The 27,959-nt window shown below is 42.3% G+C and overlaps 1 protein-coding gene across 22 annotated transcripts in view; it reads right to left on the bottom strand.

The window, feature by feature from the left end:
* Positions 1-27,959, bottom strand: part of ZBTB20 (zinc finger and BTB domain containing 20) — a 432,215-nt gene that overhangs the window by 70,174 nt on the left and 334,082 nt on the right. For 3 of the 22 annotated variants that reach the window (XM_015875917.3, XM_085545049.1, XM_085545089.1), the window contains one exon: positions 9,879-10,019. The exons of 16 other annotated variants lie outside the window; for them this stretch is intronic. The gene's annotated coding sequence lies outside the window, so the exon portion shown is untranslated. Of the gene's footprint in view, positions 1-2,242; positions 2,355-9,878; positions 10,020-18,113; positions 18,253-27,959 lie in introns of those variants that run through there. 3 more of the 22 variants (XM_085544996.1, XM_085545003.1, XR_014945329.1) reach the window with 3 other exon arrangements.

Genomic DNA, 27,959 nt, shown 5'->3' with positions numbered 1-27,959 from the left:
TATTCTTCTTTAGCCACCACACTACAATTTCAAACGATAAACTGCACTCCTATGTGTACTTCGACTCTAAAACACTGTATACGTGAAAATTAATCTGGCAGACTTCTGAAATTGCAGGCTTTTGGGATGAGCAAATGGGTACAGTTTTCCTTTAACTGTTTTTTGAACCCCATGTGTTGAGAGAAAACAACAGAATGGAAATTGCTCATCAAAATGTTAACTTGTGGCATGGCAGAGCCACAAAGCAGGTGCGTGGCATGCCGTTCCCTTCGCTGACATGCCTACCACATGTCACCCAGTTCTGCCACCTCCGTCACTTTCTTTTGGAACCTCTCCTCCTGCAAACACTGAAATGTGGCTTGTCACTGAGTCTAGCGCAGAAGCGACACGACCTTTGAGAGAGCAGGCAGTTTGGGAAAGCACTAATTTAGGATAATCCCTCATGAAATAATCCTTTGGATTATCTACAGTGACCATGGTCTTCCAGCCCAAACATAAAAGCCTTTCAGCTAATGCTTTTGCTATTAGAAGGGTATCTAGTCAGAAAAAATAATATGATCTTCCTAATTCAAGTTAGTAGCGAGGATGCTGACCTATCACAAATAACTGAATTTTTCAAATTAGACAATGCAAAATATAAATAAATACACAATAAAGCACCACAGAGCATACTTTGTTCATTTATTTTGACAACCGCTTAGGTTTAATTTGTGAAAATACTTTACACTGTATAAGTAAATGTGTTGTGATGAACTTTCTAAACATAATGAAGTCTTCATCATCTTTGAATGAATGCCTGTCTTTGTGGTTCCAGCGCCTGTGGCTGGAAATAAAAGCTACTAATGGAGAAGTTACCCTATAGGGCGGCTGAGATTTACAGGAAGATTATGGGAAAAGAGATATTTTTCTTACTGTTCTTTCTTCCTCACAGCATTCTGTGCATATGGACATCAGAGACTGCGAGAAGCCAAAAACTCTTCTCTGTCTTGTGGAACCTTTAGCCCTCTGCAAAACCTCTGTGAAGGACCACTCAGATTTGCCTACAACGCTAATGACAAACATTACTTTGCCCTCGTCCTCAGCATCCACTTCCATTTGCCTCATGTAGGAGCTTTCCAAACAGCAGTATCAGTCTGAAACGTCAGATTTCAAACAGCCTCAATTTTATCTGCTCTGGAATTTACATTTCCTATTCCCAACCAGAGAGAGAGTACAACAATATCCCAAATGGGCAACTTTTGAACTCTCGACTATTTTGGCCCCGGCTTTCCATTTTGTCACCCACAGAAACTGTTTGACAGAATAGACAGCAGTCAGGGGAAACATCCATCGACCAAACTGGAGTAGAGAAAGCAGAAGGCTTGACCCAAATAGTTGCATAAAACATTCCTAACAAAACATAACACAGTAATAACTACCACCATGATATGAGCGATGCTCTGACAGTAACACCTCCTATCTTACCATGATGGCCCACTGTGTCAGACCCAGATGTTGGTGGGATGGTAGTAGAGATTGAACCTTCCCACCAATATCCTGTTACACGTTGCTGCTCTGACAACAGAGGGGCAGTCTGACAGAATGCCATCTGACATGGAAGTGTAGATGAAGCAAAGGTATATCACTGAATTCCTCCATCTAGAAAAACAGCACCCACTGACATTGAGGACCACTGACCCTGACCATTGTCACCCATTGACAGTGAGGAAGTCGATGGTGTCTCTAAGTAATGGCAACAGCCACTACGCTTCATCTCCACTGATGCATATTTTTTACAACCTCAGCATGCAGGCTCTTGTTCATCGCTGATGAAAATGCATAGCTAATATTGGTGACTATGCTGAAAAATAGTGTTTTGTAGCTGAGAATCTGCTCCATCAAACAGTATTACTGTGCTCCTTGTATCTGTTGCAGTCTCCACAGAAATAAACAGGAGGCATTACTTTTGGAACGAGTAGTGTATTTACCACAGCATTAGTGTAACTCACCACTCAGGTGTCACATAGTATCCTGAGGTTAAAACAGGGCAGCTATGTGGGCAGCACTGGCGGGAATTTCAGGCTTGCTATTTTCCTGTGGCCAAAGAGGTAAATAACTCACAGACGTAGTTTGATTTCAGCCACAGGATGGCAAAGGGAGAACCAAGTCATAGCTCTGCAGATGGCTCCAAGTCAGTTGCTCCATTGGCAGCCTCAGACTTTCCTTTCTTCTCAGGATGGAATTTATTATCATAGCTCTGAGTCTGACTTCATTCTTAGTGGCTGAATCTGTGTCCAGATTTCTTTTTGCTGGCTGCTTTGACTGGATGGGGGGTATTGCCCTGGAGGATCGTGCTATTTGAGCACAATAAACATCTAAAAAATAATAATTATTTCTCTTTAACCCACATCTCCTCATTACTCGTGCAAAATATGAAGCACAGATAAGCAGTAAAATCACGAAGCACCCATGAGAAAATACAGAAGCATTAAAGAAAAGGGAATCTTCCTAACATTACTCATAGCCTTCACTGCACGGGAGAACCCAGCTCTCCAGCAGTTGTTGGGAAACAAAGTTTACAGCTTCTGAGATGCATACCAACCTCATACTGTCAGCAGAGCTGCATTAAGAGCCTCCTGATGCCCCAAGGACTTAAAACATGATGCCTCATACATACACAATATGGATCAGACCTTTCTCTAAGTTTGATGAGGATGACTGTCCTGGTGCAACACTCTTCGTATCTCCAACAACACTAAGGCAAAACTCAAGAACTGCTTTTTTCCCTATGACTATTTTAACAGAGGGAATTGCCTTCAGAGGAAATGCTGGGGTGAAAGAAAGCTGAGTATCATTCAGTATTTTCTGAAACTTTCTAGTGCTGCTGTTTTTCAGGAGTTAGCTCTATGTTGTTTTGTTGTACCAACAAACAAACAACAAATCCAACCCCAAGCCATTACGTCTAAACCCAATCCAATTTTACTACACTACGGCTTAAGTGGGAACAGTCTTCAAATACTACTTCTCCCTTTCTAAAAGCAGAAGACCTTAGCACTTGAGCTCAGAAGCTTGACCATTAATTGTTTGTATTGCAGAGCCTATGACATACTTAAGTAGCTGAGCATAACAATAAACACAATAGCCGGTTCATTAAATCATTCTTTGTTAAGACTTTTCAAAGCTTTGGGCTTAAGCCTCTTAAAATTGAAATCATTATGCTATTTTTTTTTTCTAAACAAATGAGCAAACATAATTCACACAAAAAGGGGAAAGCACAACAGAGTCTTTGATGTATGCATCATCACTGTGATGCTTCACTGAGATTAAACTATATGTCTTAACACCACTAAGAGGTTTCAGCAGCTCTTTCCAAGGCAAAGCTGAAATCGGAAAGGCTATAAAATGCTGCTGTTGCTGTCACCTCTCCTACAACAGCTTTCCTTGGCCTGTCACATCACGAGAGAGGCTATCAATAAACTCTGAAGAGTGGTGTTTGTAGTCCCACTTGTTGTGTCTGTAAGATGCCGTCAAAACCTTCATTTGTTGACACATCCTGCCAGGCTCTGAGGATGACTAAAGATGACGAAAGGTGGACCCTAGGAGTGGAGGTTTGCTGTGCGGAGAGAATTTGTTCCTTTACCTCAGACGTGCTAATACTTCAGCTTGGAAAAACAGGGCTAAGCTATTCACTGCCTTGTAGGTAGGCAGTTATTTTATGCAAGCCTATTTCGATAAGGTTAAAATACTTTAATACAATGCTACATTGACGAGCACACCAAATTATTCTGCTTTTTAAACAAACCCACAGTCCTCACCCTTGCTTTTGCCACACAGCTCTGGCTGGCTACAGCTTGTTTCTCCTCCTTGTGCCAACACTGCAGCTGCACTTGTAAGAACTCCATTTCCCTCTCTCTGTAAAACAATCCTGCACCTTTTCTCACATCATATGTCACGGGCAGAATCTCTGCCATTCCCTTCCTATGAATATCGCTAGTATGTGAATTCACAAACTATTAGCATGAGAACATGTTGTAGGGAAAGCAGAAAAGATGTGAGGAGATGAGCAAAAGACTGTTTCTACTGCCTTCTTTTCCCCTTCCCTCAGATGTTCTGGTTATAACTTCATATGTCACAGCTGTCGGACTTAAAGCCTGCTCCTGACAGGGTGCTGAGTACTCCCTGCTCCTGACAGGGTTAATGACAGCAAATACAAATAGGAATGGGTATGCTTAACATCCTATCTAACATATCAGTAAATTGCTTTCTTGCAGTTTTTACCGTTTCTTGTAATCGCTGCCACAATGAATTTTAAGCCAAACCTCACACTGATATGCAACTCACAGAACCGCGGCCTGGCAGAGGGCTCATGCTCCGTTCTATAGCAGCCTCCAAGGCATCTTTCCCAAGAAAAGGAGTATGAAAAAAGGGTTGGTGAAGGAAGGAGAGAAAGCCTGGATTCCTTTTCCCACATAGCGTTCCTCAGCCTGAGCAGAGGGCTTGCAAACTACCTGCCTGAGACCTGCGGAGGCCTCAGATCTAAGACTAGACTTGTCTCTGAGCAGACACAAAGCACACGCGGCTTTAAAGAAAATGCATAAATGAATTGAGAGTTAAAAACTACTAGAGAATACTCCCTGGGATTATCTGTACTATCAAGACAGGAAAACTTTGCAGATGCTACTGTCTCTCTAGAGGAATAAATGCTTGCATTTTAATATTCTCAGCAGCTGGTTCCTGTTGAATGCCATCAGGATGATTCAGCCACCCACCAGGAACACCAGTAGCAAGTGCACACACAGAGAAATCTGCAAAACTTTCTGCTCTCGATGCCAATATTGTTACTTTGGTGAAGACTGACCTGTATCAACTATTCTCTGTTAATACTTGCAGCAGGTTTCACCTCACTCCAGGATGGTGAAAGAGAATAGATAGTCCTCGGTGCTGCCAACATCAATCCATCTGTCTGCCCCTATAAGCAGTGCTTCCCACAATCCACATTCTTACAGTGTACTCTGTGGTTACCTCGCTCACCTTCAGCCTCACCACAAGTTATGTTTCTCTCCTGCGAGCTCCTCTCATCAAAGTAATGGTTCAGGCTGTCTGATAGCCTTCCCCCTACAGTGGTCAACATCTGATGAAAGGGACCATCACCCTATCACACACCGGGTTTCTACACCAGACTCAAATGTGACTGATTACTTCCTCACCCCAGCTGATGACCAATTTATCTCATAAAAGCTGCTCTCTTCCCACTTTTATTTTTTTTTTTAATTAGCCTTAGTGACATTCTGTCTGTGGTCTGTGGACCACTTCCAGGTGTTTTATGGAGGTATATCTGTCTACGAGCAATAATGAAGCATTAACTTTTCCACAAGTGGCAATGTTTCCTGACATTTTTGACTAGGTCAGATCACTCAAGGTTTCCTCTAATACCACTGGGACAAATTTCTTCCTCTCTTTTGTCTGCTATTTCTTGGAAGTAAATTCTACTGCAATTCCAATTTGCAGAACTATTTTTTTTTTTGCAAGACAGAAACTACAGAAGACAACAAAATGGCAGAGTGACCAGAGAGACTGGGTGACTCCTGACTTTAGGTCCTACTTCAAGGAAGGAGTCTTTCAGTTCTAATTCATGTTATGTCTGACAGCCAGAGAGTGAAAATAAACAGCTCAAATACAAAACAGTGAGAAAGTAACAAAGCAGATGCACCCATCTGCTCAATAATGCCCATTTAGTTTTCTTCCTTCATGCTCTTGCCATTTCATTCAGCTCAATATTAAAGGTGCTACAGGTGGACAGAGAAACAGTATTAACATCTATTTTAAAATGATGATTTTTAATATTATCATCATCACAGAGTATGCGAATTCCATTGCTGTCTTTTAATACTTTAGAAAAAAGGTGTGCCTTCAGCAGGAAGAGAAACGATAGTTCTGACCAAGCCAGCAGCACTGCTCTTCTAACAGGAACAACTCCAGATATTAGTGCCACCACACACGTAACTCCTTAACTAACCTCTCAAACAAATGAAAGAAATTTAGGTTTATTACCCATGCCAGGATGTCCTAACGTAGGAAAAAAGCCAAAATAGAGAAGTCAGAAACTGTGAATCAAGTAGGTGACAGAAACATTATAATACGAAAGCTTTAATGTCAGATTCCTGATGTACCCATACAGCTTGTGACAACTACTGCTGACTGCAACGATATTCATCCTGATTAGAAGTGATGCTAACATATTCCTGACTCGCTTCACAAAGAGTGCCTTCAAGGAGCAGTGCAATTTCCAGAATCCAGGGTGGTCCCTACCACGATCTCACCTTTAATCAACAAATTTATGGAGTCGCCACTTGCTCATTCTAAGGAGTGAATGGTTAAGTGCCATTCAGAGCCAGCTAGGAGTCTGTGCATGAATATGGAACAGAGAGGCAGGAGGGCAGCAGAAAGCGAGAGAATCATCTTTTATACCAAATTAAAAATGCAAAATTTTCATGAAAATTTTAACTGCTTTCACAGTTTTCTGGTATTTCATCTCATGAAAAAAAAAAATAATAAAATAAAATAGGAAGAATTAAGGTCCAGAGACATTGGAAAACCTAAAAAACAGAGTTATCTTTAATTAAACAATACGAGCATTGTTGACTTATTTGTTGTTGCTCTGCCTTGGAAAAAAAAAAGTAAAAGGAAGGGAAAAGAACATTTTCATTTCTTTGACTTTTTTTTGCAATCACTAATGAAGTTTTCTGACCAATTCTTCCAGTAAGCTATCTCATTGGACGTGATGTGGCAACAAGGATCTGTTATCCATTGTGGTTTCAGGACTAAGAATGGATTGGATCGTTTTCTCTGTTATTTTAGCCCCAAAGTATATTTTAAATAGCCTTAAAGAGAATGAAAATTCTTCTCACACCAGTGACAGGCAGAAATGGCTTTAGAAATTACTTTCATATTTCCAACAGTTGTTTTTTTTTTTTTTTGTTTGTTTTCTTCTTTTTTTCTCCTTCTGAGTATTTTTACTCTTCTCTTCTGGTACAAATGCAAAGGGATAGCCTTGTTTGAAAGATATCAGACAGAGTGCAACCCTCCATGATCAGTCAGTCAACAATACCCAGATAAGTGTTTCTAGCAAGCAATGAGTGCAACAGAGTTTACTTCCATCAAACCAGCAACAGGTCAGCCATACAAAGCCAATCTGAAGGGCCGGCTTCTTTTTTGTATCTCCAAGCATACAATAAAAGCATATATCTTCTTAAAAGCTCTTAAATGAGACACGTATTTCTTCTGCAGTCTGCGGATAGGATCAGTCCAGACTGGCAGCATCTCAGTGCTTGGCCTAAAGTGGCAACTTAGAAACTACCTTTTGTCTCTCACTATTTTCTCAGACTGATGAGGACTCGGCATATTTTGAAAAGAAAACCAAAGTCCTTTAGAAATAAAGGCATTTTTTTCTTAATAGAAATCAACCTAAATTTTACCCCAGCCAGATAATTTTATCAAGATTTGAGAACACCGACATCTTCAAAGCACAGAGGATTTGTTACACTCTAAGACAGAGCTTTTGTAGCACCAGGGACAAACTTTAACAGAATTATTGCACAGGTGAAGGAAGACAAGAGAGAAATGACAAAATTTGAAATAAAGATGCAGCAACTCTTCTAAGTGAAAACCAAAGATAAAGGCAACCTTGCTGCTTGCACCTGATGACTTTGTAGCATTTTTCTGTAGCATTTTCAGCTTCAGCTGAAAAAATCTCAGCAGCCCTGAGGCAGGAAACCACTGGCTCGTTTTGGAATGGTTTGGAGCCATTTGGAACATGGGTGCTAAGTGACTCCTCCAAGGCTGTGCTGCAAAAGGGGGGAGGGGTGAGGAACAGGTCCAACTCCTTGTGCTCCAGGAGTGGTGCCATGGCAGGGGAGGCTGACTGAGACAGAGCAAACCAAAGTACAGTTATCCTCAGGAAGTTTTACCCTGCTCTTTCTTTGTCATTGGGTGAAAAAAAAAAAAAGAACACCAACAACCAACAAAGCAAAACAAAAGAACAACAAAACCCAACTATGTATGCAGAAAGAGCTTTCACTCACCTAATTAGGCCTCCCTTTTCCTAACACCGGAGTTTTAATCCTGAACACAGAGGGTTCTTGGGCAGAAAATTTGGCCAGTTTTTTCACAGAGTTTGAATGCATTCAAGTGCTTTAAAACCATACCGGCCCCTCACTAACCTGAAAATAAAGCATTACGTTTTCAAAGCTATAAAGTGAGCTAAGCTCGTTGCTATCCTGTTATACAGGGAATTACTGACTGACTTAGAAGCCATAGTCCATGCTACCTCAGGTGAATTACCACTATTTTTTGTTACTTTCTTCACACAGTCTGCTATTTCCCCATTTGTCTGGACCTTACCGACCACCACAAACTATGTTGGTTTCTCTTTTCTGTTCTTTAATACCTTTATGATGCTTCATTCTTCACACTGTTTTCTGTGCCTCTTCTAAAGACTCTCACTTATTCTAGACTCTCTTCCTCTTTATAACCTGGTCTTCACATTTACCCAAGTATTTATTTCATTTTTGCCTCACCTACTCTGGAAGAAAATCACTGCCTCTGCATACAGATTTTCTTCCCTGTTTCACCATTTCTTCTGAAACCAGAAATCCCTCACCCTTCAAATTCCACTACTCCATATCCCCTGCCTTCAAACTGTACTATCGTTGCCATAAATTCATGATCAAGAAGCCTGATCAGCACAACTTCTTAGTAACAAGTATGGCAAGAAGACTTCTGACAGATGAAGGCTGCTTTATGCATCCTATCAAGGCTGAAGTTAGACTAATTCTGATTAAAAAGTGAAATGGATGTTGAAATGTTTAGAAGAATTGACTTAAAAGATTCGGGTTACCTGTCTTTCTGAAATATATGTTCTGGCTCACTAGAAGATACAAGCTTCAAGAAATGCAATGGGCTTTATTACCACGTGAAGGGAACCACATGAGACTTATCATGAATGGCCTTGGTGCTTGACCACCTTCAGAGATGAAAAGGCATCAGCATCCAAGCTGCCTCTGACTTTGTTAGGCAGTCTCACACATCGTTCCCACCTGCTAGAACATGTTGAGTAGTTTGCAACAACTACTTTCCCCTTTAATTACAAGGACATTTCTCCATTTTTGCTGAGGTTTCCCTTCCCAAGCCAGGGCTTCTTGGCTGCCTTGAAAATGGTGATTAATTGAAACAAATGCGTCCCACTGCTGCCCATCCATATGCAGAAAGAACAGAACAATGTTTATTTTCAAGAGTCTTCTCTCATTTCACAGCTTCAGTCCCTGTCCCAGCATATACTCAGGACTTTTCCAGCCTGCCTCCAATTAAATTGACCTAGTTTTCCTGGGCTCATTCAGATCCCCAAAAGCATCAGTAAGAGCTCAAGATTAATATTTTTTTTTTCTACTACATCTTAGAAAGATCTTAGCAGCCACACAGCTGCTAGGCCCCAGACACACAGAGTTATCAATGTCTCAATTACCATTTGGATATTTATCTTCATCATCATAACTATCAAAGTCATGTTTTAACTATGGTACCACTAACAGACACGGAACCAACCATCACAAAAACAGCAGAATTTTCAAATTCTGATTAAATTCATTCTAAACTGCATGTTTATGACATAGCAAAAATATACCAAAAAAAACCCCCAACAACCCTTGAGTTAATATTTGTCCAGTACTTTAACATGAGAAATATCGTTACCGTTGTCAAAAAGTCTACTGCGAACTTAAATTGCTGTGAGAATGCAAAACAATTTGAAATGTGAATAGCTTTCGTAACTAATAGCGAGTAGGCAATATAACAGATGGCAACTCACATGAAAGATAAACCGCATCTTAATAACAATAACCTACATTCAGAGGGGTAGTGTTTCCTAACTGTCAGCACGTGGCACTGGGATCCAGCATTCCCAGGTTATCTTCCTGGCTCTGCCACTGACTTGCTTTGTGCACTTAGAAAAGTCACTCAGAATCTCTATGCCTCAGTTTCCTCACCTGTAAAATGGAGCTAATTTTTACAAATACCACCAAGCAGCACAGGAGAAGAGGCTCAAGTCATTACTTTCTATAAGAAATATTGTGAGACCAATGAAGGTATGGAAGAGTAGTGTTTGCTAACGCTACTACGACCAAATTCCAAGGTGGTTACTTCACTCAGCACAGAACAGAAATAGGCAACTGCGTAACAGTGCAACGCAACACAGTGGTAGAGTTCAGGCCAGGAGCTGAATATCACTATGCCCAACTGGCACTTCAGAGGGAATTCAGGGAGGCCAAATATAATTACCTTAATTGAAATTTAGCCAGGACATTATGCAATCTCTAACAGCGGTCTGAATCTCTATTTTATATCTCTGACAAAAGGGAGCACCTACAGCTCTCCAGATTTCTGTCATCATTAGTTGGCATATCACTTCATTTTGATCAGAAATGAGAGAGCTTCTCATCCTCTGCTTCTGCTTTGTGCAGCTCTACAGAGTTCCACGGAAGTCCTCCAAAGCAAGAACCAAGATGATCTTACACTGTCTGACATGAACATAAAACAAAATGAAGAGGCTGCAAGATAAATATTTCCTTTTGCTATAAAACTATTTTATTTATTTATTTTGCATGAACAATAGGTTGAATTTTTAACTATATCAGTAGCAGAGACTCTGCTCTAAAAGGCTCCATTTTTGCCATGCTTTCCAGACAGAGGTTTCACGCTGTTACAATGTCATACAAACAGGAGTTGTAGGAAAAATAATAATATTAATAATAAAATATATATATAGTTTTGGGGTTTGTTTAAATATATATGTATGTATGTATGTATGTGTGTTTGTATGTATAAGTACAGAAAAAAAGAACAGCTGATCTCACTGAAGAACATTCTGGCTTCTTCCCACTTAGTTTTCTTTGGTATTTCCTGATTTTCCAGCCAAAGATATCACCATAAAACTCCTCTTTTTCTGGGAGGAGGGAACAAAAATTATTTCTCACGCTAGCCCTTAAGGCTTTATGGGATATGTAGTTGAAATTAACAGGTCAAAGATTTTTATGGGTCTCATTCAAAGGACTACATAAAGAATATTCTATGTAACTAACTAATTGCTCTCCAGATGGTCAAAACCAAAAAGGCCAAAACTCATGTTCTGGGAAGTGTCAGTCCACTTAGAGGATGTGGATTCTGCTTCTGCTGGCTTCAGTGGAAACGGAATCACGCTAAGTTATTAATTTTCATTTAAATTTTAAGTTCATACAAATAATGTCTGGAAATTCCGTGCTGTTATTTTCAAAAGATACGAGCTCAAATCACAAAATCTGGATATGGATGCCTGGAAGTGCCAGAAGTTCAGGAGAGTTCGAACCAACAAGGCTGGCTCAGGCAAACTTTGAGTGTTTTCCCAGGATTTTTTGAAGGCCAATACAAAGATTGAAAAGAGGAGAGAGGCATGTGCAACATGGCAGAGTTACAAAAAAACATTGCTTGGAATTTCCTGGGTTTTATGAAATTAAAAATTGTGAGTTTAATTTCTTTTTAAAAAAAATAGATCTTTAGAATTTTCATTTTGTATCTGAAGAAACACTACAAATTAGAAATTGATTGAGAGTGGAAAAATTAATGGGCTTCAGTAATTAGTTAATCAGGAAATGCTCCTGTCTTAGTGTGACTGTCCAACACATATGGAAAACAAACAAAAACAGAATAAAAGAAAAAAATAACCACGACTTTCTTCATATTTTCCAAAATAACATGAGCTTTACCTTTGAGTTTCAACTCAGTTTGCTTTTTGGTGGTAAACCACTAAAGTTGGTGTTGAGGATGAAATATCATCTTGCCATAACACTAATAGAGACACGGAATAAAAACATGCATCCTGGCAAAAATTAACCTGAGTTTGTTCCTTACACTGGCCACATTAGATTGACATGAATTTTATGCCCTAATAAAATGTTAAATCAAAGTGAAATGCCCTCTGCAAGCAGACCTTTTCACCATGAGCTGGACTGGGCATCCCTAACATCGGAAGGCAGCAGGATGACTTATTATGCTGTAGGAAAACATATTTTGATGGTGGTGATCCAGTCTGAGGCCCCATGAGCCACACACTGGTGCACTAAAGAGACGTGTGTCAGACAAGCTGTTTTGTCTCTTGGCTAACACACTCCCAGGCACTGAATAGATCCGGACTGGGCTGGCTTGTGAAAAAAAAAAAAAAGAAAAAAAAAAAGAAAGTGTCAGATGAAAGCTGGGAAATGAAGCCAAAGCAAAGTACAACTTTGGTGCAATTCGTCCGATTCCAAACTATGCTAACAAAACTTCGTTAGCAAGGGATCATCTGGCCTACTCTGCCCATACTAAAGCCACGCTTGAAAACATCAGCTGTGACACTCGGTTTTGAAGCTCCTGCAGCTCTTCACTGTATTTACGTAAAAAGGCAGCTAAATATGCATTTCACCATGATTTTATCTTAGAATAACTCTGAGACAGAACTCTGCAAAGTTCCAAAAGTTTGAGAAGAATGATTATATCTGTAACCAAAGCTGCAGAAATGGCCATAAGCTTGAGAACTGCTTTTTGCCTTGCAGGCTTGCTGCCCTTGAGCTCCAGCCTTGCTGCCGAGTTCTTGCTGACTGTCAAGTCACCCAAATTCATGGGTGGCTTTGAGAACGAGCTCACAAATAAATATCAGCAGCTATAATGGCTCAGAGGGCCAAAGCACACGTGGGGTATCAAGGAACACAATGAGTTGCGCACAAACAGCATGCAGATTTTAAGCATTTCTAACACTGATTTCAAAACCAAATTTCTTCCAGAAAAGACCCTGATTCCTGCCTTGGGAACACAAGTGTGCCTTAGCACATGACGTTAAAGCAAAACTTGTTTCAAGTTGTCAGAGAGAAAAGACGAGAAGAGGCAAAATATTGCCTGCGGTCAAAGATTCTCTCAGTTCTTATTCAGGTCACTGGCAAAAAGGAAGGGCCTGCTGTTAAGAGTGAATAAGGGATACTTCAGCCCCATTGATAATTTTCAGTCAGAACTAGAGGTATATAAGAACAAAGTTTGGGAATGCAAGAGTCATCTCAGCTCACGTCTACCTCAAGTCTAACACACAGTGCCTTGCAGTGTGACAGTGCCTTGCAGTGTGACAGTGCAGTTTCTGGTTTCCAGTTTGAGTGGCTCATCCAAAATCCCAGTGTTAATGAAGCTCTGCTTTTCATTAGCTTCTTCTCAGGGAAACCTGCCTCGGCTTCGGTGGGAGGGTGCCTCAGCCAGATAAGGGAAAAGAAACACCACCACCTAGCAGACAGACCTAGATGTGGTTCAGCACAGTGGGAGCGAAACACAGTTGTTTCTGGATTCACAACAAAATAAAAATCCGTGCCTATATTTGCCTCACATACAAGACTGCTTTTGTACGCTGGCCTAAGCATACACCAGGGAGGAAATACTGAATCTTATAGATCTTCAGCCCCACTGAGGGGAGCACCAGCACAGGCCGTGTTCAGGCCACGCACACCCCAGAACCTGGCGCAACACAGCGGGGTGAGGGCCCAGGCCCAGTGGCATGGCACTCCGTGACCAGAGTGCAGAAGTGTCACCGGCTCCTTTGTGACACTGAGGAGCCAACAGGATTTCGGCTCCAACCAAATTCAGACAGGAAAAGCACAGAGTTTCACAAAAATCCAGCAGGAGTCACAGAGGGAGCAAAGTTGTGTGAAAAGCTCGTCTGCTGGTTTGCTTGCCAAAGTGCATTACAATTCAGGTCGCACAGAACTGAAACAAACACTCCGAGTTCCTCCCCAACGATCTAAATTTCTCCCCTTCTGAACCTACTGATTTTGAAATGTCTTAAGGATTTCTTCCTCTTCCTTTAAAAATTGGTTCTTACTAATTGTCAAAATAAACCCTTATTTTAAAAACAGAAATGAAAACATCACATAGGAAAGTACCAAAACAAAACATTACCTCTGTTTGGGAGAGACAGACCTTTTCTCTCGCAACAATTTCACATATTTTAAAGCAACTAATTGTTTCTGCTGATGTGATATTGCATTTCTATGCAACAAGTTTCCTTTTAGCCCAAGCCAGCACTGAAAAGAGAAGTCATCACACTGAGCTGAAGAGGGACTCAGGACCACGAACACTGCTGTCTGCTTGGCTGCCCACCTCCAACTCTCACTGCTGTCTGGCTCTCCCCAGCCTGTTCTTAGGCACCAGCACTCCAGTACAGCAAACTTCTGGGGACGGCATGCACGAAGCGGCTCTGATACACACCTCTGGCCCTACATTTAATTTCCTGACAGACCTAACTTATTGCTGCTCAGCTAAATGCAGGAAAGCCCGGCAAAGGGATCGCTACCCAGCAGCTTGTTGAAGTCAGTGGGTAGAAGCGCCCATATTAAACAAGCAAACAGCAAAAAAGTTTACGGGAGTGAAACGAATGGCACTGCTCAGTGAGGGCTGCCCCAGCTCTGCATTCCTGCTGGGACTGACACAGGTGCACAACAGCAAAGCCAAAGGGATGCATATACGGATGGACAGAGAGGGGTAAGAGGAAGGGAGGGGAAAGAAGTAGAAGGGAAGAATAAAACAGAAAGGTGTACAATGTTTTTTCAACTTGACAATGAACTCCAATTTTGGCAGAGGATTAAAAACAGCCCTTGGAAATAATTAAGGCTTTTTTTCTTTTTCTTTTTTTTTTTTTTTCCCCTTTTCTGTAAAGCTTCAACACAAAAAGAGGGATTATAAAAGGAATACACTCACACATAAAACTGGGGGGAAACTAGGGAGAAGGAAATGAAAGAAAGAGAAAACAAACAGACTCCTTGCAAGCCCATACTGCTAACGGGAGTCCAAATAAAGAGTCATATGATATCTGATAGTGCAGGACACGTCGCCAGGAGCTGGAGCGGATTGCCTGCAGGAAGAAAGAGCCAGTGTGTGACTGCTCAAAGAGCTTTTCTTCCCTCTTTTTTTTTTATTTTTTTTGCCCTCTCTCTCTTTTCTCCCATACTGTGAATGTGTGACTCTCAGGTCAGATCCATGAGGAGTCCCCGATAGGCAGCGACTGCCTTTCTCTGCACTTCTGGGAGCACGGACAGTGGCTGGAAGATGCCTTCTGCTTGAGACTGAGGAGATAACTCCAGACTTCAGACCTGTCTGCCCTCTCTTCTCTGTCACCAGCTCCACGGTTCAGATACAAACTGCTCACAAAAACAACTTGTATTGGAAAAAATAAAAAAATAAAAAAAAAATGGGAGAGAGAGAGGAAGAAAAAAGATCCAGGGAGGGTAAGCATAGAGACTGCTTATCCTACGGAAAACTTCAAAGGCCAAGTCCCATTTCAGTGCTCTCGTTTACTTTTCCTCTGATTTTTTTTCTCTTTTTTCCCATTTTCAGGGGTAAGGGAGCAGGACAGAGAAGTCACTGAAAACACTGAGACCATGAAAACCACCCGGAGTTGGGAAAACTCTCTGGAGGAAGGAGGAAAGGGAGCATTTCAAATAAAAGAGAGGAATTAGCAATTTGCCAGAAGTTTGCCTATTCATTGTGTTTGTCAGCAGAGCAGTGAGCAGGTTTTGGTGGCTCTGTCAAGCCTTTCATGTTACCTCATTGAGCTCACAAAGTGTTTGGACTTGAGGCTGCTGTCCCCGTTAATTCGGGGCGCCGCGATCACCTGTCGGGAAGGGACCGAGATGAGACCGAGGGTTGGGACATTTTGCTACCTCCTTCTGCTGCCACAGCCACGTCCAGCAGAGCCCTGGGAAAGCCCCTGCAAAATCCTTACTGGATTTATGCTGGTTTTACTTTGCTTCTGCAAGGGACAAGCTTCGTCCACCAGGACTTTTTCCCTACAGCACAGCGGTGTTCCCACAGCGGTGCAAGCAGAGCCAAAGGAAACGGTTTCCCCCTTTCATTCCATGAAGACTGTTAAGGCACTAATTCTCAGTGCACACTCATACCACACAGAGACGTTGCTCACAACCAGTGCCACAGATATAGCTGCGGTACCTGTCTAGCTCTTACAGGCAATCTCTTCTGAGGGAAGCCTGCAGCACGAATATAAAAAATCAAGGTATTGTAATCATAATGCTCCATATCCAGAAACGATCACTCTAACTCTCCCATCATTTCATCTAGTTCTATACAGCTGGTGCTTCTTCTGTTTGCAGAGTGGATATAATGCATGGTTTCCTCTCTTGTTTGCTGTACAACTGATATATATTGCAGCTCTGAGATAGGTAATTTGTCAGTGCCAGGAAAATACAAATCAATAAAGGAGGGAAGGCAGAATTTGGCTAAATACAGCACTTCCTCCAGCTACTGGATTTGCAGTGGTACATATTCTCAAACATCCTACCCATTGTACAGCAGGCAGCAAAAAGAAGATATCATGTATGTTATATACCAGATGCAATACATTTCCAGTCTAACTGTCTCCCTAAACATGATGCATTATTCCTCCCTATACGGCACGTGAAAAGATCTATGCCTTTCCCACAGGTGAATACACAAAGAGTGTATATATGACAAACACAGCCAGAAGAACAAAAAAATCCCTCACATTTATCCCTCGGACCTCCAGGAGATCTGTCCCCAAACCCTCAATTTGGGGCTCTACAAGAGAGCCCAACTCAGAAGGCGAAATGGAGATCCATGAGAGGGGGGTCCCATCTACCAGGAGGAACGAACAAACAAACAAACAAACAAAAAATCCCTGAGCTCCGACTGATCATTTGGGCTGCCAATGAGAGGTGACTTCTGGACAGATGGTCAGGGAAAATCTGGGGCCGTGAGCACAGACGCCGGTGCCCCATCTGTATTTTAGGATTCCAGCTCCAAGAAGCCATTACCAACTTTTTTTCTAAGTGCCAGAAAGTGAAAGATTTCTTCTCCCACCGACGTATTTCTGTTCCACTGAAACCACCCCGTTTCCTTCTTTTTGTTGTTGTTGTTTTGGCTTTTTTTTCCCCTCCCCGCTAAGAATTTGTTGCTTGATTTTTTAAGTAAACAGAAACTGCTCACGGTATAACTTTTATGCCAAAACAGAAAAGGAAAAAAAAAAAAAAAGGAGAAAAAAAAAAAAAGGACTAAGTAAGTTGGCAAAACAGCAATCAGATTTAAAGAGAGAGTGAAAAAGGGGAGAAAAGAACGACATAGCAAACTCACTTGGTCTCGTCCCCCTTCCATTCCTGCTCTTATTAATTCCAAATTCTAATTTGGAGGTAAGGGAACCGAATTTCCTTTCAATCTATTTTGCTGCTGCCACACATTCTGTGCCTCGCTTCTGCCTCTTTCTTTTTAGGAGGGGGGAAAAAAACAACAACAACAATAACACACACACACACATACAAAAAACCAACCCTAATAAAAATAGAAAAACATATCTCCGGCATTAAGCTCGCTCTCCCCCTTCCTTTGTAAAGAACTCTTTGTTCTCTAGTGAAAATGCTGAAAAAACCCCGGGCTCCCTGAAACAAGTGCAAAACACTTAGAGGCTTTTGGGCTGGCTGGGAGCCAGGAACCCTCCCGCTGTCTGGTTAGGAAGAGAGGGAAGCGGAGAGAGAGGGGAGAGAGAGAGAGAGAGAGAGAGAGGGAAAAAATTGGAGCTTCCTTTAATAGACATAGGAAGCAGGTCTTTTTTTTCCCCCCTCTCTCTTTCTTTCTTTCTTCTTTTTTTCTTTTCTTTCTTTTTTCAAAACTGGCGGTCAAGCGTTAAGTAACTCCCTGCCTAAATCCACCTGCTGGCCATGAACTTGGGCAGCCCCCGGGGGTGCACAAAGAGGAGCCCCCCGCGCCGCGCTCCGCGCCCCCTCCCCGCTGCCCTGCTTCCATTCTCTGCTCCCGGCACACCGATGCCCACAAGCTCCTCTCCCCCTGCCACCAGCGACAGACATACCAAAATACACGCTCGCTCCGGCTCCTTAAAGAGCAGAGATTGGGGGGGGGGGGGGGGGTGGAAGGGGGGAGAGAGGGGGGGTTTAAAAAATATATATATATAGAAAAAGAAAAAGAATAAAAAAAGAAAAAAAAAAAAAGGAAAAAAAAAGCTTTTCCCATCTCGGTTGCGACAGTGATAAGGGGTAGGGAACATCTCATACCTGGTGTGAATGCTAATCAGCCAGGAGTTCTCCTTTTTTCCCAAGACAGGGAACTGTTTCCTTCCAAATTTATTAGAACCTCCTCCACTGCCTCTTTGAAAAACCTTCTTTGTCACCCTCTTCCCAAGTCCTGATACTTCTTTAAAAAAAAAAAAAAAAAAAAAAAAAAAATTAAAAAAAAATGGCTTCGGAGCTCCTTCTATTCTTGATATTGATTCTCTCTCTCTCCCTCTTTCTCTCTCTCTTTCTCTCCCCCCCACCCCCCCCCACCCCTCCTCCTTTCTCCTGTCTCTGTCTCTTCTGAGTGGTCTATTGATAAGTCCCTAGAGGCACTGGGTCAGCCTGCCCGTAGGAAACCAGACACAATGCACAAATCTCCGAGTGCCATTCTGCCATCAGCAAGCAGACCACGTTTAGGAGGGAGGAAAAAAAAAACCACAGTAGAGCAAAAGACAGAGAGAGGGAGAGAGAGGGAGAGAGTGTGAGAAAAAGACTGATTGGAACAGGAGGGAGGGAGGGAGGAGGGAGGGAGGGAGAGCGACACTGCCAGTCAGGTTAATCATCCCTACTTTAATTAGCTGTTCGGCTTAGACATAAAACAATTGAATTTGAATGATCTGTCAGTGGGCTCGGCTGAACCAAAGGGGAAATGCGAATATTACAAAAAAGACTGTTGGTGTATTCAGATAAGCTCGCCTGGAAAATCCTCCAAGGATAACTATTAAAACTTACCACCAAACAAAAAGTACCGAGTCAGACAGCGATGCACGGGGGCCCACTCCCAAAAGCAGGACAGGACGATCCCTTCCCTCACCCTTTGCCGTGCCAAGGGAGGTTCCACCGAAGCAGCTACGCACAGTCCCGGAGCCTCACGGCCACCCGTCCTGGGTGGGAAGGGGTTTGGATCCCTGCCGTCCCTGGTCCCATACAGCAGGGCTGTGGGGCCGCTCAGCCACATTTTCCTGGTGGATCAGTGACAATTTCTTATCCTGGAACTACACGAGATCTGAGAGCGTATCTGTGCTGCGGATGTGTCTACATGCACACCGGCAAATCGAGTGTTTGCTGGATCCGCATGGGGATGCTGTAAAAAGGCACTGCCAGCTATTAGGATAGACGAGTCCCAGGCACCAGGGATGAAAAAAGGCTCTACCTAAAAATAGGTGGCAAAGCAATCTATTCGTTCTGCCCCAGGTTGTGAACTGAAATGCAGCTTGAATGAACTAATCCTGGCAACAAACACGGCAGAGCTGTGTGCCAGGCAGGGGGTACCTGGAATCATAGGATAGAATCGTAGAATTCTTTGAGTTTGGAAGAGACCCTTAAAGGTCATCTAGTCCAGCTCCTTGCAATGAACAGGGACACCCACAGCTAGATCAGGTTGCTCAGGGCCCCGTCCAGTCTGAAGAGCCTGGTTTAGCCTATGGCACTTCCGCAGGTCCCCTTGGACAGGTGTGGCTGGGCACCCCTTACCCCACAGCAGGCAGCAGAGAGTAGCATTACCCCAGCACACTGTAATTGCAGCTTAATGCAACCTGCTGAGCACAGTCCCCTCACTCCCCAAGTGCTGTGCCTTGTCAGGGGCTGGGGACTTGCTCAGGGCTTTGGGATACATACATATCCCCCTAAAGGGACAGTGAGGAGCGAATTTATTGTGAGATGCAGGTATCTTCCCTATGTGTCAAATACATCCACTGTACTGCCACAGCACTAAATCCAGAAATTCCCAATCAGCTCTATGAGCTGTATGTAAACTTTGAAATGGGCTCGGCTAACCTGCAAGCATTGTTCTAAATCTGAGAAGAAAGTAGGGAAAGAGTGTAAAGCTCGGCTGACTGCTGGTCTTCAGGAGAGAGCTCAGGGATTCCCTCTCACTTCACATTTTGGGTACAGATGCTTAAAAAAAGATAGGAAAAAAAAAAAAAAAAGAAAAAGCAGACAGAAGCCTTAGCAACTTCTCTACATTAATTCAGCCATCTCTTCTGTGCACATCTCCAGGCATAGTTAGTAGCAGTTTTTATGTATTTCACTGTCTGTGGAGAGCTGACAGGGGACATCAAAATTATTAATCCCTTCTATCAGCCTCTTGTGCAGGGAAAGATGGGTTCTTGCAACTTTCTTCCATTTAAAATGCACTAACGTGGATGGCCCTCCGAGCCAGTTGGTGCCCATTTGCCCAGAAGAGACAAGAGGAAGAACCGACTGGGTTAGGCAGAACAGAGACACCTTGCGTACACATGTGGGACACTGGACTTATTGAGCTCTGTTAAATGCTACTTACGAGTTGTCTCCCCAAAATAAGAATTGCTGCCACTCAAAATGTGCAGTACTCTAGCAGGATTATGAGAGAAAAGGCACTACCAAAAGCACCACTAAAGCAGATTTCAGAGGAACACAGTGCCATCAAAGCCTCAATCAGCTTCCAGACTAGGAGATTTTGCAGAGCACTGTGACACCGACAGGTTGTTTCCTCTTTTCTGGGTCGGTACCAAACTAATAATCCAGCAGGGTGCAAAACAGCCCTGGGCTGTGTTTCTAATGAAGGATGCTGTGACCACTTGATGCAGGAGTTCACTGCAAGAACCACTGTATGTCCATGTAATTACAGGCCACAGTAATGGTACAAGGGGCCCTCAGTAAGGTTGCACAGGCAACATTAACTGTGGCATTTCCTAACTTTTAAGTGCTTGACTCAGTAACATTAATGTTACGGTAATGTGTTTTCTCTGTAATTTCTCAGGATATTCTCTTAAAGCAATCTTGAAAGCAGAATGCCATTCTGTGGAGCAGGAGCACCTGCAGAGCTCTCATACAGAGATTTGCTGGACAAACCTGCTGATAAGCAAGCAGCCACCAGCAGAGTGACACGTACTCCATGGCTCCGAGAGTGTCTGCCTGACAATGGAAATGCTGAGATTCAGCAGCCCTATGTTGAATACCATGGAGCAGAGGGAGACGCACACCCCTGGGTAGAGACCCTTCAGCCCCTGGACTGGAGAACTGGTACTTCTAACACTGCCATCTTCCTTCCGTTCCCTCCATTCAGGTGACTCCCTGGACTTATGTTCCTCCTGTTTTCTTCTTTCCTACACTGCTCCTTGTCACAGTCCGTTCCTCACCCCATTGCACAAGAATGAGTACCTCTTTGCCTCTCCTCCACCCCAGGCAGGGTGGACACTGAGTGCGGCACAGCATGCTGCTTAGCGGTAAATGAGGCCATGTGATGTTCCAGGCTGCCTTAACTAGACCACTTCTTGCAAGACTGTTTAAAACTAATTCGGGTATCATAATTTGCAATCCACAGTGTAGACATATCAAAATGTCCTTGTTCTCATTTCCAGTGCTTGCTGCCATAGCAACCCCTGGTCAAAAGGAAATTTCCATTGATATCAGAAGGAGCAGCATTTCACCCAGGTGAGTTTCTACTATGTGGCACATATTTTATTAGCATGTCTTCCTGGTACACCGATCCCCAAATCTCCTGTACTGTTTAATGTAGAAAGTGCTGCTGTTAAGTTCTGCTCTCAGAAGGTCCCCTCCCACCAGAAGCTACGCAAGTCAAAGACCTCCTGATTTCTGCCAGCATTTCAATCAAGAGCAAACCTGGAATCTAAATGCAAAAGGCTGAGCGCAGCTCCAGAAATGCATAACATCTTCCCCTCCTGAGATTTCATCACAGTCTTGCATTAGCGTCCACGTCGATGGTTTCTTGCATTGTACTCCCTAGCTTATTCACCCTTCGTAAAAATCACTGCATGCAACAAGAAGGTTCTGCCAAAGAAGTGAGAATTGAAAGCTCGATCCTACCAGTTGGATAAAGTTTGCTGCTTCTTTCGGGAGAGGCAATCGGTGCTGCAGCAAGCTTTCAGCCTCTCCTGCATGATAGTCTGTAGGAAGACAATGTGGCAATAGAATTGGAATAGATGTTTAAATATGAGAACTGTAAATGCATTTGCCACTGGCAAACGGTAGGATTTATGAAAGGCAAAGCCACCAGAGTAGCTCCTCGCTTTCTGACTTCTACTTGTATTACACAGCGGCAGCCAAAAGGAGGACACAGAACAGCAGCAGACAGGGAAGGACCTGGAAATGACACAGCCCTCGTTCCTTTAATGTATATGAAACATTCCACTGTGCAACTCAGCTGACATGAGCTGACATTAATGGGAAATTAAGAGATCTGGGTGGCACAGAGGAGAATTTGGTTCTGCAGAGAATGAAGTGCTCTGTAATGAAGGATAGTGAAGAGCTCCATCTACCTGAAAAGAGGGTGTAACTATGTAATCTCAGGATAAGTTGCTTCAATATATTCCTTTAGTTTTACTGGCTTATCCTCACAGGCATCTGTGAGTCTCTTCTTTTTGTTCAGATCTGGGTATGCAATCATTGCAAACTCACATCTCTATGCATGTTAGACAGCTTTGTATGCTAAGTGAGAAAGCCGCCCTGCTTTGCAGCATCGTCCATTTCTGTCTTGTACACAATTTGATTTTTCAGGGCAACAAAAGCAAACCTATTCCCTACTGCATTGATTACCAGAGTTGTGTATTAAAACTCTGCTGGATGCCCAGGACTGGTTCCTAAAGCACCCAGCACTGACACCAGGAATCTCCCAACGTACTTCCCTTCAGAGAACTGATGACAAGGAAATATAAGGGGAACATCAGAGACACTCCATATTATTTATCTCTTAGACAAAACGAATACAATGTTCTACTTTGTGGAATGAGAAGTGAAAATACTGCAAACTGGGCTGGGAGAGATACTGTTGTTCTCTTTTGCATATTACCACCAGCAGTAAGATGCAGAAAAGTGAGCCATGCTCTGACAGCCACCAGTGCAATCCGCCTTCACTGGAAAAGCAACAGTGCAACCTAGGGCAGATCCATAAAACATCTGGCTAAGGAGACATGAGAAGAACAAGACTCCTTCCCACCTTTCTTCAGCTGCACCAAGCTGGTGAGGAACACATGCATTTGCTTAATAAATGAAGGAAACCCTGTCACTGCTTAAAAAACAGATAAATAAAGAGGTGGATTTTGCAGGCGACATGATTTCTATATGATTCTATGGGTGTTTATTGTGAGGGCCTCAGAAGACTTGGAAACAATGAAAACATTAGCTCTCAATCTCACTCTACCATTCTCTGCCATCCATACTGTTACCAGACTGTGTCTCTGCTCCAAAATTAAAAGCACTGCGTGTTATATTCAATTCACTGTATGTTGTTCTGTTTGGTTGTATTCTATTCTGTCATTTTCTGAGAGGAGCAATTCTGAGTGCCAGGAGGCTTAATTTTCTCTCATACTTACATAGGAAGACATGAAGGCTTTCCCATAGGCTGAGTGGTGAGCAGAAATATTAATTCTTTTTTTATTCCTCATACAGGACAAAAACTATGTAAGAACAACAGTATTATTAGCAGTCTTAGAACAGCCTCAGCATGCCGAAAGTATCAGAGTCCCACCAAAGTCACAAGACTTATATCTAAAACAACACTGGTCCTTCTCTTTATACATTTTCTTGCTCCCTCTCAGAATGACAGAATGAAATCTATATTGCCAACAACTTCAACTGCAGTAGGGGAATACTGACCTCACTGGCTTTTCTGTCCAACAATCAGGTTTTTTTCTGAAAATACCCAGTATTTCCTCTCAACCAGCTCTGCATTGGCATGAATACCTACATGCTCTCTCCCCAATCCCCTTGGCAGTTTTTGGAACATATTCCCAGCTGCAAGGGTCCCAACTCTGTGTATACCATCATCTTTCTTTGACTTCAATGTGAGTGAAGGAGGAAGCCAAAGAGTTACAGGAGAACGTAGAGTTCTGTCTCTTTGGTGTAGCACAGAGGATTGTCCATCACATCCTGGGGATACAAGAAAAGAATACCCTGACAGGGCTGACTGCCATCTCCTTCTCACCACTGACACGGCTGCTGCTTGTAAGGTGACTGGAACAAAACTCACTCAGGAAGAAATCAAGAGTAGTTCATCACTCATTTTTCCTGCCTGTTTGCTCCTAATGATCTTGGAACACAGTTTACCATTAGTTTTATAGACAATCCTGGTTTCAGGACAGCATGCCTACTTTGAAATGGCTCACCTTCTTGGGAAAGTCTCAAACTCTTCCTCTTCCTTCCAGCTCATTGCCTCCCCTTCTGGTTTTACTGGGTTGTGTGTGTGTCAATTCTCTCATAACATGCTCAAATAAAAAGAAAAAAAGGGGCCGTAGAGTCAGCTTTCACTTTCTTTTTATAAGATTATGGCCACACTGTAGAAAGTGCGCCAGAAATTTCAGTAATGTCATTTTGGCCAATACAACACCTCTTACAGGCTTGAGCTATTCACACTCCTGTATAGCCTGTAGCACAAATCAACAGAGCCTCTTTTATATTCTTCTTCTGGTATTTCTCTCTGACCTTAGAGAAACAGAGAATTGCTATAGGGCAACGAACTCTCATTTTGCCCTTGACATTTCTGCAATCCATTTCCCTGAGTTGGGAGACCCTTTCACAGATCTGGAACTTCACCAGCATAGGGAAGAATTAATGTAATTAAGAATTAGACACAGGGTCTCTAAAATGGGAATCATAACAATGAGTAACGTCACAAGAGTGTTTCCAGAATTAATTCATATAAGTAAAGCACTTAAAAGATAAAAATGTAGGAGCTGTCATATCAGATTAGACCACTTCTCCATCCAGCTGAGCAACCCTGCGCGCAACAGAGAGCAGCAGTACACTCAGGAAAGCAGAATTAGAGTCCCTGCCCCATGCAGGAAGAGGGTCCAGTCTAAGCACAGACAATGTCAGTTCTTAGTCCTGCTTTACAACTTAGCAAGGGAGCATGCATAAGCCTTTCCAACCCACTGTCACTAAACAAAGTGGTCTTAAAGGAACAAACTATGTGCACCATAAGAAATAGGCTGGACAGTGGCCATAAAGGAGTTACTTCTGTTCTGGCGTAGGACAGCTTCTGACCAAGAGTTTCTGCTTCTAGGTGGAAGAATCTAAAACTACTCTAAAAATGTAAATTTGGAAGCACAATGAATGAAAAAATGAGTACACGGGTGTACACACACACACACACACACACACACATAAAATCTGGTTAAAAAGCCACCTGATTCTCAGCGGCTCTGCTCTCAGCAGTCAGATGACTTTAAAAGATCCCTCCTGATTTTTTTTGTTACTCCAGAATTCTGTGATGCCACAATTTTCCATTCCAAAGTTTTGCCACCGAACGCTAAACAAGTTCTGGTAAACATAACTTCTAATGCAAATACTATTAGGGAAGTTTCTTAAGTCCAGGACGGAAACTCTGGTTCCAACAAGGAGAAAGAGAGTGACCCCAGAGCCCGGTGGTTGAGGCTGTGATATGAAACCTGGATGGGTCTCACCCATGCGGGGAGCAGCTGTTGGCAGCTGAGCCATTGGCTCTCCTAAGTTTTCAAAGAGTTTTGAAGAAGTTCCTGTGCCAAGACAAAAGCACACTCCAAAACTTCAGATGTTTTCGCTGTGGGGAACTGCTGTTTCCTGGCCAGTTTTCCTATATGTCCATGCATTCTGTAAGTGCCTGCAGCCTGTACATGAATTCTAACATCAGCTGTGGCAAAGCTAATCATTTTTCTGTGAAACTTCACCATTTCAGGTAGTCTGGCGCTTCTCTTTGATTCTCATAATTTTTTTGCAGCTTTATCAAACAGGTTTTCTGAAGAGAATTGGATAGGTTTCAATGGGTCTGTCTCCATGTAAGGGTGGAGGCTTTAAGTTTATTCTTACTTCTGCATTAAATGTGCAATGTTTGATAGAAACAATACTAATAAAAAAAGGCAAAACCCTATTAAAAGACAGCCACAAAGTATTTTTGTGTGTGATTTACTCTAACCTGTACTCTACTTTAGGAGAGAGTAAGTGAAAAAAAAAAACATCCACAAATTAAAGATGATTTGTGAAAAACCCAGTCCGTCATACCTGTCCAAACCAGAAATGAATCTTATATTACCGGGACTGGATGAAACATCGTCAGTGTTGAATTGTTACATAAGAATATGTTAGTGCTGTAGCAGGAGTGTAGTCTTTTAAGATGTGAAAGAGCGTTATCTAACCTCTCTGCAAAGTTCAGGAAGAAGAGCCATATGTCCAAATAATCATTTTTCTTGGTGGTGTTTAACATGTCAGATTTTTCAAGGGGCCTATTTCGAGTTTAAAAAAAAAAGTGTGAAATGCATTTTGAATTTATTTTTTATTTTTATTTTTTTGCCAAAAGCAGCTCATTTTCAAACTTGCAAGGGAACAAGAAAAACAAAATCAAATGTCAAGTAGATTTGCTCTTTGTTGTAATTAATACGCAAGCATTTGCTTGTAGATGGTCCCAAGCCTGTAAACAAGTAGTGCCAGTTGTGGTGCCACTAAAAATGAGAAGTTCTCTGAGAATCAAAGGGCCAAGTGTTCAACCAGGGAAAATATTCAAATCGGTGGCCCTATGCCAGTCTACATCAGCTGGGGATGTGGCCACAATGGAAGAATGGCAGGAAGCAGGATGAGGGAGGATGTGCCACGTGTTGGCAGGATTGATCTTTGCGTGCTATGAGCAATGGAACAGCAAAGGAAGGTGGACTGGCTTCTTCAGAGAAGGAGGTGGGAAACCTCCTTCATTTTGAAACTGGTTTGAATGGTGGATTAGGTCTAGATTAAATAATTAAACTACAGGCCAGTAGTAGGTGTTTACTCTGTATTAAGTTGGCATACCACTCTACATTAAGTTGACAGGTATTACTTTTTAACATTTCAAAGTACTCAATAATTAATAACACTACATGGTAAAATGGCTGAATAACCATCACCTTAGAATGCTAAAGCTAACACCTCCACATTCAGCCTCTTCACCAAAGAGTCTGTAAAGAGTTCAGTCTTTCAAATGATCAGCTACAGGAAGAAAGTGAAGAATGGAACCACAAAAAGATTAAGAAGAAAGCTGTTTAACTCCGTGAGCATCAGCACTCAGGTTGTATGACTTCAAGCAAATGCTATACTCCCGTTTCCTCACCTCTACATAACAATATTACCTAATTAATTGATTGTGATAAAGACTACACATCAAGATGCATTTCAGCAGACAACTCAAAGTAGACATTTCTGATGGTTTCACATAAAGTGTCTTAAAAATGACCCTTATAATAAAAGAAATTTGTGTTTAGGTGTTCTGTCAAATCAAGAACTGTCCCTCAGATTCCTTTTCAGCTAAATGGTGAAAATATGATTTATCTGCTCAGGGAACCCCAAGGTGAGCTACTTCATTAACAGTTATCCACAGGAACTCCTCAGGCAGAAAGTGTTGGAGAATGCTTTCATGTTAGATACTACTACTGATAACTATGGTACAGAATAGTTCACCTCACAGAAAGTTTGGTGATTCACTGTAATGGAACTGGAGGAGTGAGTGAACAGCGAGGAAAAGGAGGAGGGATGAAAGAAGGGCACATTTTCAGAGGAAGAAAAACCACAAAACATTCAGAAGTGGCAAAAGGACTCTATAGGAAATGAGAATACTGGAGATACATAAACTAAATGGACTGCTCAAATGTCATATTTAAATGCAAGTAGTCATATTAAGAGTCAGGAATCATCAGTCTGAGCTGGAGAAGTGTGCAACTGGCATTAAATGCAGCCTTTTCCTTCCTGTAACACTTAGAAGGGTACAAACTGAAATGGAGGAAGAGGAGGGCTCTTCTGATTTACAGCAGAAAATCTTGTCCTCCGGGGTATTGTTATTATAAGCTCTGAAATAATACAGACAGAGAAGATGGAGTGTAGGGCACAGAAATAAACTGGAAGCAGCGTTAA

The sequence above is a fragment of the Coturnix japonica genome, chromosome 1 (genome assembly GCF_054131305.1).
Source record: "Coturnix japonica strain WE chromosome 1, WE-NBRP24, whole genome shotgun sequence".
Lineage (NCBI taxonomy): Eukaryota > Metazoa > Chordata > Aves > Galliformes > Phasianidae > Coturnix > Coturnix japonica.
This window is presented reverse-complemented; position numbering and strand designations above follow the sequence as displayed.